This window comes from Mus caroli, chromosome 7 (genome assembly GCF_900094665.2).
Source record: "Mus caroli chromosome 7, CAROLI_EIJ_v1.1, whole genome shotgun sequence".
In the NCBI taxonomy this organism is placed as follows: domain Eukaryota; kingdom Metazoa; phylum Chordata; class Mammalia; order Rodentia; family Muridae; genus Mus; species Mus caroli.
The window spans coordinates 120227229-120242754 of record NC_034576.1 but is presented as its reverse complement, the minus strand read 5'-3'; positions in this window follow the sequence as shown (position 1 = coordinate 120242754).

The following is a 15526-nucleotide window of genomic DNA, read 5'->3' as shown; positions in this document are numbered from 1 at the left end:
CTGGAACTCACTCTGTAGACCAGGCTGGCCTCGAACTCAGAAATCCGCCTGCCTCTGCCTCCCGAGTGCTGGGATTAAAGGCGTGTGCCACCATGTCCGACTGCTCTATTCTCTTAAGAACAGTTAGAAAGAACTGCATGGCTCTTTGGGCCAGCAGTACTGCCCTTGGCACCCATCTCCCAGAAATAAGAGCCACAGCATGTCAGGACATCTGTAGTAGGATGCACACTGAAGCATTGTTTGTAGCAAAAGAAACGGAGAGAGTGAAGATTCATGATGGACAGCCTTGCAGGGCACCCACACCATGGTATCTCTTCAGACATTGATAGATGGATGTCTCAGAGCTATTGTGAGGCTTTTGGAGGCTTCTGTGTCATAGGTCAGGATTAGAAGATGGAGTGAGGAAGCTGTGTAGAAAGTGGCTAGTGCACGTAGTATTTGGGGTGTGAAAATGCATAGGTTTGCATGTGATAGGCAAGTGTGTTCACAAGATCCTGTTGTATGTTGTCAGTGGGATTATGAGATTCAGGGAGGATTAGTGGCTCAGAGGAGAGGACTTGGAGAGTCAAGCAAAAGAAAAGATCCAGTTGCTTCATCAGAGAAATAGGGTTATAATTTCTATATTAGCCAGGTGTAGTGCTGCACACCTATAAAACCCAGTTGTTGGGAGGCCGAGGCAGAAGGATCCCAAGGTCCAGGCCAGTTAACCTGGGTGACAACCCAAGTTGCACACTTTGGACTACATCGTGAAATCCTGATGCATCTTTTCTTCTAATCCTGTATTGTTTTTGCTCCAGGATCTCTGTGAATATTTCATGAGAGTGAAAGCTAGTTTGAAGATGTTCAAAGCTCCGCTCAGATATGTGCTCGTGGGATTTGTTATGATACTTCTAACAACAGTCTGATTTGGAAGCAATAGTTCCATTCTTCGAGACCTAATGAGGTGCTGTCTATCTGACAGAGTAAATGATAACGGATCTAATTAATAGCTGGAGTCCTTCTCCATGAACAGCTGAGTTCACTCTGCCTATATTAAATGTACAGCCTTCAAGGATGGTCTCTCATGAGGTGGCATGGATGTGAGGGAGATGTGCTTCCCCTCCTTGATCCTCGCCATCTGTGGTAGACAAGGGTCAGGAGAGCAGGAGGACTGGTCCCACTCTCATTGGCTGCAGCACTTGGGAGAGCAGACCCTGAACCTTACCTGGGTTGTGGAAGTGTGGGAGAGTCGGCCTCTGAGGGCCTGAGCACAAGAGTGAGGCCACGATACTCATCTGCCATGTGGTGGAGTAGGCAAGGGAGAGATGCCCTTTCACCCTCCCTACCTTGCCACTGTGTTGGGTGCGAGAGCTGGCCTGCCCCTCACTGTCCACAGCATTCAGGAGAGCAGCCCTGCTCCTTGCTTCTACAGCACAGTGGTGCTGACTCTGATGGAGTAGGCACAGGTGAACTGGCTCTGTGGTGTGAGAGTAGGAAGGCTGGCTCTGCCCCTTGCTGGCTGCAGGATTGGGAGAACTAGCTGGGGCAGTGCTGGAGAGCTTGCCCTGTTGGTGTGGGTGTGGGAGAGCTGGTGGGCTGACCAGCTCAGATACCACACAGGCCCAGGTCCAGGTTCAGGTCCAGGGCTTTGAGTTGGCCCACCCAATATCTATGATGCTAGAGCATGTGAAAGGGCCTGTATTGCAGATCCAAAGCTGCAGGATCTCCATCACACAGGGCGGCAACAAGATATCTAAGAGGAGTCCTGGTGAGGATCCAGTATTGAGAATGTAGCAGAAGCCAGAGGTCACAAACCAGACCATTGACTCATTGCAATGACTATTTGCAAGCAAAGAAGTGTAGACAAAGGGTCTACAGAGTGACACAATGACAAACTACAGCTTTCATTGTGAGTCTGTCTCCTCTCTCCCCAGGATCACTGGTTGTCAGCTCATGAGGGCGAAGGGAACAGAATCAACAGACAGGTTTTTGGATGGTTCCTGAGTACAAACTGTAACGATGACATATTGGTACTGGCTTTGGGGAGACAGATCAACTTTACTTGGGGTGATTCAAGGCTTATATAGTTTTGTGTTAAGAGATAGGGATATCCTGGGTGGGCAAAGTCATTGGCTGAAGGCTAAGATACCAAGGGGAGGCATTTCAGGAATTCCAGGTGCTAGCTGAACTGGTTGGCGAGAGGAAACTGAATCTACAATCTCACCGAGGACACAGCGACATTCCGCAGGTGTGTGTGTGTGTGTGTGTTTGAACTCTCCAGATGAAGTCAAAGGAAATGCACTGCTGGTAAAAAGAGTCTGCCATTTTGGGCTGAGCGCAGAAGGCTAGCCAGACAATGGTAGACTTTGACCATAATTAGCAGGGTAACATAACATAATGAGATTTTGCTGTTTTTAAAATTTTTATTATTTTATTTCTATTTTTGGGGGGGTTGCAAGTGCAAAGGATGGATACAAAGGGATGTGATGATGAGTGGGATTGGGGTAATGATGTAAAATTCACAAAGAGTCAATAAAAAATAAAAATAAAAATACAATAAAGGCAGTTCTAAGAGAAGGAAAAAAGAAGTGACCTATGGGCTCAGCTGAAACTCATGCCCTCTGTCAACTTTCATTCACTCCACCTTTAATAGAAGAACATTCCTGGAGTTGGGCATTGTGGTACAGGCCTACAATCCAACAGGGCATGTATTACAGGGTAGGGTGCAGTGTTTCACATGTGAGTACATCACACAATGTTTAAAGCAGGTTAAAAGTCAATCTCTCTTAAATGTTTATCAGTAATGTTGAAGACTGTCAAATCATTTATGTCTGCCTTTTAATATCTATAGTATGTGGATGTGATCTGTGGTCACCTTATTGTATGATAGCATACTGGAAACCTTGCTCTTACTCTGCTCTAACTTAATCCCTGTTGGTGAGCCCTTGCTCCTGCTTCTGGCCCTCCTTCCCTTAGCCTTTGATTCCCCATGGATCCTTTTCAGATCCTGTGCAGCTAAGCTATCTTTTAAAAATTGTATGTATATATGATTGTATATATGTATGTATGTATTTAATATGTATGCATGTGCCTCAATGTTTGCATGTTTGCCTTGTGTATTATACAGGTGACCACAGAGGCTAGAAGAGGATACTGGATTCCCTAGAACTGGAGTTAAGGTGATGATGAGCTGCCACATGTGGGTGAGAGCACATGGTGCCTGTGCTCCTATGCCCAGCTTACTTCATTAGATACAATGCCCTGTACTTCTACCCCTGCTTTCACTAACAACAGGAGTTCATAATTTTCCACAGCTGACTGCTCTTTCATGCTATCTGTGTTCCACACTTTCTTACCTGCTCTCCAGCAGCTGGACACTTAGCCTGTTTCCACATGTGGCTTACACATGTGGAAAAAGTATTCCAGCCCATTGAATGTAGCTTTTTGCTACCCTCCCTAAGCTCTGGGAATGGGCCACACTACCAGTCCCCACCCAGCTTCCCTCGAATCCATTGATAAAAGACACACACACAGTTGTTCCTTTTCAACTTGCCTTTGGACACAATTGCTGGGTGCTACTATCTCCTTAACAATATTCATGCCCTTAACAATAACATGCCCTTAACAATATTCTTATCTCCTCTCCTCCCACCTGCCCTAAACTTTAGTTTTCATGATACATCTAGTCCATGCTAAACATCCCTGATCACCCGCCTGTAGGAGTGACCTGTGTCACTGCTCCTCCCAAGACCTCACATGGCTGCTTGGTTCTTCTCTCTCCAAAGCATGGCAAACTCTCCTCTCTCCCCTTGCATTGTCTCTTTTTCCTACAGGGACCTGGAAGTCCCCCCTATTCCTTTCCTCCAGCAATTGGCCCATGACTTTCTTTACTGAAAGATCAAAAAACCAACTGGGGAACAGGACCTTAGCATCAGAACCACCCCTACACCAGCCACTGGGTTTTGTATGACCTCATATGTCCTAATGACATCTGCAAAGACCCTTGTTCCAAAGAGAGTCACATTCTGAGATTCTGGAGGGAATGAATTTGAGGGTACACTATGTAACATAGTCTGGATACATGGCAGTTTTCAGTGTCATCAACTGTCTCAGCAAAGCAAAGGTTCTGCTCACTTTAGTGGTTCTGGTCTTTTGTTCATTGCAGCCCATTCTTCAGCTCCAGCTGACCAGAACTACAGATTCTTAAGTTAAAATATCACATAAATGGCCCAGATAGTTTTTATTTCTTTCCGAAGCCTTACAAGCCAGGCCCCAGTCTCTCTACTCTTAGCATTCTTATCTGCCAAACTTCCACAGAACAGCTCATTGAGCTCTTAGCTCTCTAAAGTTCCGAACATTTCCACAATCCTCCCTCACATAACATGGTCAGGTCTGTCACAGCAGCATTCCATAATCTTGCTATCAGTTTCTGTCTTAGTTAGGCTTTTTATTGGGTAACAAAGTATCACCACCAAAAGTTACTTGGGGAGAAAAGGGTTTCCTCGTACAACTCTCAGGTCATACTCTATCACTGAGGGAAACCAGGGCAATACGTCAAGGCAGGAATCTGCAGGCAGGAACTGAAGAAGAGGCCATGAAGGAGTGCAGCTTGATCTTCATGGCTTGCTTAGCTTGCTTTCTTATACAACTCAAGACTGCTTGCCTTGGGGTCACCCTGCCTACAGTGGGTGGACATTCCAACATCAATCATCATTCAAGAAAATGACCTGAAGACTTACTTGCCTACAGACCCATCTTATGGAAACATTTTTCTCAATTATGACTCCCTCTTCCCAGATATGCTTAGGTTTATGTCGAGTTGACAGAAACCAACCAGCAAACACAGTAAGATGATAAGCCAGGTATCCTAACTGATCATTCTATAGTGTAGACATGTATTACGTCATCATCACATAGCATAGTTATTTTATCTTTTGAGATAGGGTTTTGGTATGTAGCCCTGACTTATCTTGAACTTGCTATATAGACCAGACTGGCCTCAAATTCACAGCAACCCACCTGTGTGTGCCTCCTGAGTGCTAAGATAAAAAGCAGTCCCCCCATACCTGACGATTATATTTAAGAGAAAAAATGTTTCCTGGCCTCTAAGAGGGCATTACATCACCTGGGGCTGGGTTATAGGAAGCTCTGGGCAGTTCATCAAGGATGCTAGGACCTCTGTGAAGGAGCAAGTGTTCTTAACCCCTGAGCCTCTCTAACTTCTGCATGGTTATTTTATATCAACAATAATTACATTCCTGGGGAAAACTAGACCTGACACCAGAGCTGTTTAAAGGAGCATCAGCTTTTGTTTCCCTTCTTTATATAATTTTGGATGCTTAGCAGTCACCCTGCCCCTCACCCTCCCTGCTGGGCTCTGTGGGCGCTGCAGGTGGTGAAGTATATCTCCCGCAGATGAGCCAGCCAGCTCCCTATGAGTGCCAGAGTGGAAATCGCAACCCTGATGTCAATCCAAGTTCTATCCACACTTCACCCCAGTGGGTTGTTCATGAGCTGGCTCCTCCAGAGCACATTCAGTGGTACCCTCAGCTTTGCTTTGGAGGCATTTCAGCATCACCTAATTAGGTAGCGTGGGAACTGGGCAGCCATTACTTATAATAGACGTGGAGTTGTAAATTATTCTATTTAATTAAGAACTGCACATTTCCTATTAAAGAAAAGCTTATCATAGGTTAGTAAATTTATTGGGAACACTTAACTTTCACTAATTAAGCTGTTTGAACTCAAGGCAAGGGCATTCATTAATAATCAGGTCCGAGCAGTTAAGGGCAATTAGTGAAACAGCTGGTCTTTATCTCACCGATAAAGGATGGTTAATAGAGATTTTTACAGCTGTTATAAACTCCCCCAAAGCAGAATCTTCTTCAAAAGTTTGCATTGGCGAAGAACACCAGACAGAGAACAAAGAGAGCTAAATTTAAAGAACAGAAGCAAGCTGGGATTCTCAGCCCAAAGACAAGATGAGGGTCAGGAGAGAATCAAAGGCATTCATGAGACTCTCTTTCCCAGTAGTCACCCTTCACCCAAAGGAGCCTGACCCAGCTGCTGTGAGAACAACTGGTGAGGATTGGTCAGTTGGTCGTCGTGTGTGTGTGTGTGTGTGTGTGTGTGTGTGCGTGCATGTTCACATGTGTGTACTTAGACCTGTGCACTGGTGTGCAGGAGGTCTGAGGAAGATGATGTGTGTTCTGCTCAATCATTCTCTGCTTTACGTATGTGTAACAGGGTCTCTCACTGAACCTGGAGCTTGCTGTTCTTCAGGTAGGTTGCCTGGCCAGCAAGCTCCAGAAATCCTCTCTTCCTCCTGCCTCTGTTCTGGGGTTATAGATGGTCACAGCCATGTGCAGCTTTTATGTGAGATCTGATCTCAGGCCTAGCAAGAATTCCTACTTACCAAACAACCCTGCAAACCCGACTGGCTATCTTTACATGCAGAGATGGCATTTTGTGAGAGAGGCTTTGTTGACTACCAGGAGCAAAGGAAACCTCCAAAGGCCATCCTCACAACCTACTTCCGTTAGCAGCTGGGGGGACAAGCATTGAAAACCTGACCTTGTGGGGTCATTTCAGATTCAAACATAACTAACACCCATGGATGTGCCTGGCAGAGCATTCTCTCTCTCTCTCTCTCTCTCTCTCTCTCTCTCTCTCTCTCTCTCTCATTTTCATTGTTTTGTTCTCATTTGAGATGTCTGCATGTAGGCCTCACAGGATTGTCACATATCATAACCCAGTAGGTGGATTTTGATTCAGAAAGTTTAGAGTGAGCTCAATTGTTGAGACATTTAAGAAACAAGGCGACATGTGGATTTAAGGGACACAGGTGATGCTCCTGACAGCTGTAGCAGCTTGTCTCCTGGCCAAATGGCAGATATTCTGAGGTTACATTTGGGTCACTCATTCACTACAACATCTATCGGCTGCCCAGTGTGTGCTGGGTGTCGTGTTGGCTGTGACAACTGTTAGGCCAGATGAGGACCTGGCTTTCTGAAGCTTGCAGTCCAGCGGGGGGCAGGAGGGGGGGAGGGAGCAACAGTCAACGATGCTCTAGATCCTTCTGCATCTATACGGGAGTCTCCTGGATGCAGGGTGGGCAAGTGGGAATTCGTGAAGCTGGAGACAGTCGAGGTTACTGGTTTACAGAAGGGTAAGTCACAGGGGGGATGAGGTCCCTTTGGATCGGGAAAACAGAAGGAAGATAGAAAGGTGACAGAGGAGGGACCGTCAACCTGGGAGGCCAGTTCAGAAAGACTTTTAAGAACTAGTTCCCTTGTGTATGTTTCATCTATTTAAAACTCACTTTGATTTGCAGTAGTTAAATAATAGCCCCAAGAACAGTAATGCTGAAAGCGGCGAGCACTTATTAGACACCTGCTGTTTAATAAGTGCTACTCAGTGGCTGATCGCCTGCTGTATTTCTCTGAACTGCCATCCCAGGCTTTTGAGAGAGCCACTATTATTATTCCTTCTCTGTGCAAGAGCAAGGCGAGGCCCAGAAAAGCCAATTGGTTTGCCCAAATCCATATAGATAGTATGGACCTGGTCCATACCATCAGAATCCTGCACATCTACAATTCTTCCTTAAAATAGAAGGCCTATAAATATATGCTTAAAAATACCCTTAGGGGACTAAAGGGATGGCTTAGAAGTTTAGGGCAGGTTCTGCTCTTACATAGGACCCAAATTTGGTTCCTAGCTCCCGTGTCAGGTGGTTCACAATGGCCTGTAAATCTAGCCTTAGTGGACCTGATGTCATTCTGCCCTTTGCTGGCTCTGGTACTCACATAGCTTGTGCACACACATAATAGACGCCATGCATGCCATGTGGTGCATACTTCTCTACATTGCTTCAGCTGTAGAAGAGAGGCAGGCAGAGCAAAATTTGTGGGCTGTCTCAGCACCCCTATCAATACAGTGGGGGGGGGGGTAATAAAGGAATCCACCTCATCAGGGTTTTGAGTGGACTGAATGCACCAGTGCTGAGAGCAGGGCCTAGCCTGTGGATTCCATGTCTTCCGGGGTCTAAGTCTTTTTGGGCACTTACTTCCCATCTATAACACGAGGCGATATATGGTTCCCCTTCATATCCCCCCATACATATGGCTATTCTGAAGGATTAGTAAGGTGTTGCATACAAAGTGCTTACAGTGGCTGGTATCAAGTTCTCTGGGTGCTAGCTTGGGTTTGGCAGGGCTGCAGACAGAGGACAGCTCACCGGCAGTAAAGAAAGATGTTCCTCTCTGGAAGAAAGCAGGGCAAGTAAATAAAAACCCAGCTGGATTTCCACGTGGTTCAGTGACAGGCAGCCAGGATAAAGAACCTGAGATGTCACAGCAGGAAGAAGCACAAAGCCCAGGAAGGGGCTGTGTGGCCTTGGGACAGATATGAACGCTGTGGCATGATGTCCCCTAGGCCAATCCCAGAGTCCTCTGCTGGGCCTTAATCGTCCTTTCTAGACTCTTCGTGAGCCGCGCTCCCTTTGGCCTCTGGCTGGCTCCGCCAGAGCCTAATCACATTTGAAAGTAGTTTTTATCTGTGATTGTTCTCCCGCATGCAAGGGGCTTAAGCATCTAAGCCGCCACTTCCATCAAATCCAGGCCCATGGCCCTGTTAATACACACAAGCCTGGATTTGGCAGGGAACTGATCCTCAGCCTCGGCCAAGAGGGGGATTTTGGAGAATTAGAAGTGACCAGTTTGGGGGAAGGGGAGGTGGAGGGAGACAGAGTCAAGCCACAGGAGAGAACTAACAGGGCGGCTCCTGCCAGGCTGCTCCTCGAGAAGTGTGCTTATCCTCAGGGCTGGGCTTTGTGAAGTTTAATAAGATGTTGTCTGTGAAGGTTACCTGTTAGCGTAGAGACAATATTTTATTTTCGCTGCCTCTTTCTGGGATGCAGAGTGTGGTGCGCAGAGCTTCATCTGAAGCTCACATACCTCGGGCTAATTCTGTGTTTAAAGGGCAGTGAGTGTTAGAGTGGAGATTACTGTAGCCTTCCTAAGGTGCTAGGGTGCTGACATGGAGGCTGGGGTCCCAGCTGATGGGCAGACCAAGGCCAAACTGGGAGGCCAAACATGGCTTCAGATCTTCAGTACCCAGTAGGAGTGGCTGCCTCCGTGCTGTAGGGCTGGAGTCAGGATAGCTGGGACTTGCCAGGTGTCAGCTTAACTTCAGGTTCAGTGAGACATCCTGCCTCAAGGGAAGAAGGGCAGAAAGTGATAGAGTGGAACACCCTGATGCCTTCCTCTGGCTTCTGTGGATGCACAGGACACCCTCCCACTTGCTCATACAAAACACATACACACACACACACACATACACACACTCACACACACACCCACACACCCATACACACGAGTGAAAGAGCTGATTGCTCTCATTTTTCCTGTGGGTGTTTATCTTTATTACTTTTACTGCAGTATGGGGGGGTGTGTTAATTCACAAACCTTGCAATCTTTCCATTTAAAGCATGCAATTGAATTATTTCTGGTGTATTCACAGGGTTGTGCTGGCACCAACATGTTCAATCTCAGAACCTTTCGTCACCCAAAGAAACACCCTGTGTATTGTCAACCATTCTTTGTTTCTTTACAGGCAAACACCGAGGTCATCCCCTTGGTGGGTATAACTTCTATGCTCATGAGTTCAACGATCTACACATCAAAAAGGTTGCATCTGAAAAGCCTGTTGATGAGAGATACACAGGCCCTCAGGGAGGATCTACTATTATTATTTTGCTAGATGAACATAGCAACTGATGCATCGGAATTCAGACATTAGTGATGGTGGAATGTTCAGCCCTAACTTCAACATCTATATCACACCCCTCCTCCCAAGTCACAGGGAATATTTCAGAAAACATGAAGATGGTGCAGAAAAATGATAGGAATCAGAGGTTGGTGAGGCCTAGGGTGAAGCTGGGCCCTCCCTTATTAATCATTAATCCAGAAAACACCCCCATAGACTTGCCCACAGGTCATCTGATGGAGGCATTTTCTTCGTTGAGATTTCTTCTTCCCAGATAGCTCTAGTTTGTGCCAAGGTGAATTGATACACAAAACTAACGGCATGAAGGGGAACTATTGATTGCTGATGTGGAAGGAGAGTTGCCTGAGAGGCTGGAGAGAGGAGAGTTACTTCTTAGCAGAAGTTTGGCTCTGATAGGCTGCCTGCACGGCACTGGATGGTCCCACACCCAAGCATATACTGACAAGAGTAATTACACTTAGTGGGTTATTTAAAAAGAGAGACATGAAATCAGGAGGTGGATATTGTGGTCAGGAAGAGCTGAAAGAGAGGAGTAGGTAGCAGATGTGATAAAACATGTATGCATGTATGAAATTCTCAAAGATAAATCAAAATAGTAAAAAGAAAATAATGCTATATTGTTTTATGAAGGGCACATCAGCACCCATGTGTGTTGCTGCACTGGCTCCAACCTCCTTTGGATATGAGAGAGGATTTTGATCTACATTCAGTCTCTACAAACATACCTATGCTGGATATATCATATACATTATAGAAAATGTTGCCTTGGTGCTGTTGAGATGGCTCAGCAGTTAAGAGCATTCGCTGCTAGACCTGGGTTAGGTTCCCAGCACCTACATGGTGCCTCACATCTGCCTGCATGATCTGACATCTTCTTCTGGCTTCTGCAGACATCCACACACATGTGGTACACACAATTCTTTTCTTTATTAAAGGAAAATATGACCTGAATGTAGATTGTAGATTGTGTGGTACCCACTCTCTGGTCCTCATCATTCCCTTTTTGGCTTCATCTCTTATTATTCTCCTTTCGCAAAGTGCCTTAGGCATACTATCTTTCTCCTCAACCAGAATCAGGCATGCTACTGCCTCTGGGCGTTTGCACTGGCTGGCTTCTGTGCTGTGGAACCTCACCACAACCCTAGAGAAACTCATGCTTCCTGCTTTCCTCCCTTCCATCTCTTACTGCATAGGAGTGTTATCCATGTGCTGTTCTTGCATGTAATGTCTAAGTTTCTTCCTCTGTCTGCCCCTTTCTCTAAATGCATGTATGGACTGTGCTTACCCAGCTTTTGTCTCCCTAACTCAAGTAACTCTTACAAAGGCGACTTTGCACTTCTTTCACTATTACTATGTTTGTGTGTGTGTATTTGTGCATAGGTTTGTCTATGTGTGGGTGCATGCAAGTGTGTAGAAGTATGTGTGTATGCATGTGTATGTGGAGGCCACAGATTAGATTTGAGTGTTATCCCCAGAAATACACTGTCCTGGAGCTTGCTGAGCAGGCAAGGCTAGCTGGCCAGCAAGCCCCAAGGATCCTCCATACCTGGCTTTGTTTAAATGTGGGTTATTGGGGGGTCATGCTCAGGGCCTGATGCTTGTAAAGCAAATGTTTCACTGACTAAACCATCTCCACCCACTTCGTTAACTCTGTACCCAGATTCTACAAGAGTGGCTACACACAGTAAATGTCCAACTAATTGGAACTGAATAAAACAGGCAGCATGTGGACCTGCTCCTCTTTTGGTATCCTCCTCCTTCACCTTCCTCAGGCATCTTTCCTGGGCATCTTCCTCCTGCTTCCCATTATGAACTTTATTTATTTTTGAGAAAGGTTTTAATCTGTAGCCCATGGCCTGGAACTCACTAAATAGTCCTAAATGACCTCAAAAACCATAGCAGTCTTTCTGCCTCAGCCTCTCTGAGTTCTGGGATTATAGATAGTCAATGTTAGCTAACACTTACAGAACTGGGGGTTTTCTGAAAGTCTGCTCTGGGCTGTACCCTCTGCCCCCACTACCTCTCCCAGCTCTGTCTCAGATCTCATTGTGATAAATACCATTTGCAGGGCTACATGAGCATTCACACGGAACTGCCTGTGTAGGCAAATGCCTATGCAATTATAGAGCAGTGGATGCAAGAGCCTCCTTTGGGGAATGGCAAGCAAACTCTTAGAGTGATAGAAAAAATAGCAAATAAAGAGAAGCTTTTTTATAACTGAACATTGGCACGATATCAAAGACCACAGGGGTTAAATGATTAGAGAACAATTTCTGAGTGTTCTGACTGTGGTTTGGCTGGCAATGTTTAGATAACTTAGAGAAACCATATGCATGATTCATAAATTATACATTTTGTGACATTCTCTTCCTTGCCCTTATTTTAGTGAAATCACGTTTTTTTTTTAATATTTTTTATTAGGTATTTTCCTCATTTACATTTCCAATGCTATCCCAAAAGTCCCCCATACCCTCCCCCCCACTCCCCTACCCACCCACTCCCACTTTTTGGCCCTGGTGTTTCCCTGTACTGGGGCATATAAAGTTTGCAAGTCCAATGGGCCTCTCTTTCCAGTGATGGCCGACTAGGCCATCTTTTGATACATATGCAGCTAGAGTCAAGAGCTCTGGGGTACTGGTTAGTTCATAATGTTGTTCCACCTATAGGGTTGCAGTTCCCCCCAGCTCCCTGGGTACTTCCTCCAGGAAATCACGGTTTTTATGATCAAGGTTTTTATTGATTTGTTTCAATTGATAGTAACGATTTTGCCATTAATAAATAAAATACAGAAGGGCTGAAGAAGGGGCTAAGGGGTTTAAAAGCACCTGCTCTTTGTGTGAACCTAAGTTCAACCTTCATGCTGACCCTTGACATTGACAACCTGGAGAGAAGTGGAAGGATAGAATTGCGACTTGTTTTATTGGGGCGAGAGGCTTGATTTGGTGGGTTGATTGTTTGTCTTTTGAGTGGTTTGTTTTTTTTTTTATTTTTTGAGAAGGGGTCAGCCCAGACCACTGAGAACACACAATCCCCCTGCTTCATTCTCCTGAGTGCTGCAATCATAGAGTGGACTAATGCACCCAGATGAATTATGCAATAAAATCTAATTAGAATTTCAAAAACCATATTTTCGGCTTCACTTTAACACCTTCATTATTAACATTTACTCATAATTTGTATGTCACCTCTCAGTTTAATAAGTACCCATGAAGAAATAGCTTAGGAGGAAATGTCAGCTATGAAAAAATAATTTTTCCATTTTTACCCTGTGCTGTTATGTACTTTCAGACTGACATGTTTTAAAAATCTGATTGTGGTTTTTAGATCTTAAAAGAATTTATGTGTGTGTGTGTCACACATATGTATGTCCCCTGGAGTAGGAGTTTCAGGTGGTTATGAGTCACCTGATGGAGGTTCTGGGACCAGGAGTTGGGTGTGGTGGTGGTATGCTCTTCAAGAACAGTGTCCTGGTTAGTTTTCTGTCAACTTAACACAAGCCAGAATCATCTGGGAAGAGGAACCTCAATGGAGAAAATGCCACCATGAGATTGCTTGTGGACAGGCCTGTGAGGACCATTTCTGAACTAATCACTGTGGGTGATGACACCCATGAGCAGGTTGTCCTCGGTTGTATAAGAAACCAGGCTAAGCAGCCACAGGGAACAGGCCAGTGAACAGTACACTTCCATGCCTGCTTCAGTTCCTGCCTCAGGTGCCTGTCCTGACTTCCCTTCATGATGGCCTGTACATTGTAACATGAGATTAACCCTTTCCTCCCCAGGCTGCTCTTGGTTATGGTGGTGCTCTTTGGAAACAGGACACATGAAAGAGCTGGTCTTGCACTCACAGAGATCCTTCTACCTCTGCTTCTGGAGAGCTGAAGGCATCCTTGTATTTTTATCATAATAATAGAAAGAAAACCAGTATAAGCGGCCCCTCCCCAAGTGCAAGGAAGAAGGAGCTGGACACTCAGGTGAGGGGGTGTGAACTCAGGTGAGGGGGTGTGATCCTCTCTACGCCTTCCTTCTCAAATGGAACATCTGCAGTCATTAAGCCAAGTTGTGATCTTCTCAGAGCAGGTCCAACTGGACTTATAACGATGGATCACTCAGACCACAGTTCTATGGAGAAACCCCAAAGGTCTGATGAAGTCTCAGGCTGTTGAAACTGTTTCTCCATGCAGCTCTTGAACCAGCTCTTCATGCTGTGGGGACTCCTCTTCCTATGTCTTAACTTTTTTTTTTTTTTTTTAAACTTACTTCTGGTTTGACATCTAACTGGGCTGAGGAGATGGCTCAGTTGGTGAAGTACTACCATGAGGACCTGAGTCTGGATCTCCAGCATCCAGATGGTATTGCCCAGCTGTAATCTCAGTGCTGGGGAGGCAGAGGCAGGAGGATGTGGGGATTTCCTGGCCAGCTGAATCTGTCAGCTCCAGGTTCAGTGAGGAAATAAGGTGGGGAGAGATAGAGGAAGACACCGCTGTCAACTTCTGACCTACATGCACACACACATGCACACACACATATACAGCCATCCATGTGCACACACACATGCAAACACACATATAGCCAAACACACACACACACACACACACACACACCCCAAAATAAGATAAGGTAAGATAAAATAAAATAAAATAAAATAAAATAAATGAGAGCTGAGTCCCACAGGGGCCATGCAGTGGAAGGCATTTCCATTTTATTTAGGGATGTCAGTTTTACTCCCTAATGAGATGGTTTTCATCTGTGGGACAGAAGGACCCTCTTAGACATTTACTCTGAAATATTCTTGCATACAGATAAAGAGCTTAGCACACGCTGTGGAGTTTGGAGGAAAAAAAGTGACAGCCAACCACTGAACATCACTTGATCAGTTTTATTTGGGTTATTAGCAGAGAATATTTTGCACTGGAGACTTCTTATATCAAGCAATAACTGAATGTTAAGCAAACAGATCATCAATTATTAACACGAAGCTGCTATTAGTGCAGTCCTTCACATGCTGGTGGCACACGCCTTTGGAGAGGGATGCAGGAACATTCGAATGTGCAAAGTTGGAATCAAGTAGTGTTCCTTCCACTGAGATGTTTTGGAAGCTGGATCTATATCTAATTTTCCATTTGGGAGTGGGTGCTGTGATTGAGAGAGAAGCTTAAAATATGGCATAGAAATAGCTGAGAGAGATGCTGGCAGAATTGGTGTTTTGAGGGCTGAGGACTTTGCAAACTAGAGTTTACTTCTAACATGGAATCTGGGTGTCTTTCATTACTGGTCAGACCCAGGATGACTTTATTTTATCTATTCATGTGTGTGTGTGCATGCACATGCATGCATGTGGATGTGTGCATGGGAGTGCAGGTGCCACAGAACCCAGAGGTTTCAGAGTCTTAGAACCAGAGTTTTGGGTACTTTTAAGCTGCCTGATGTGGGTACTGGGAACCCGAATCCTCTGAAAGAGCAAGTGCTCTTAACCATTGAACCATCTCTCCACCTCCACCCTACCCTCCTTTTAAAGACAGGGTCTCCAGTACTCTCCTAGTGGGCTAAGCTGAATGCTCAGTGAGCTCAGGCCTGCTTGTCTCTGCCTTCCCAGCACTGCCACACTCCAGCTTTATCTCTGTAGCTATGGTTTCTTCTTCTTCTTCTTCTTCTTCTTCTTCTTCTTCTTCTTCTTCTTCTTCTTCTTCTTCTTCTTCTTCTTCTTCTTCTTCTCCTTCTCCTTCTCCTTCTCCTTCTCCTTCTCCTTCTCCTTCTCCTTC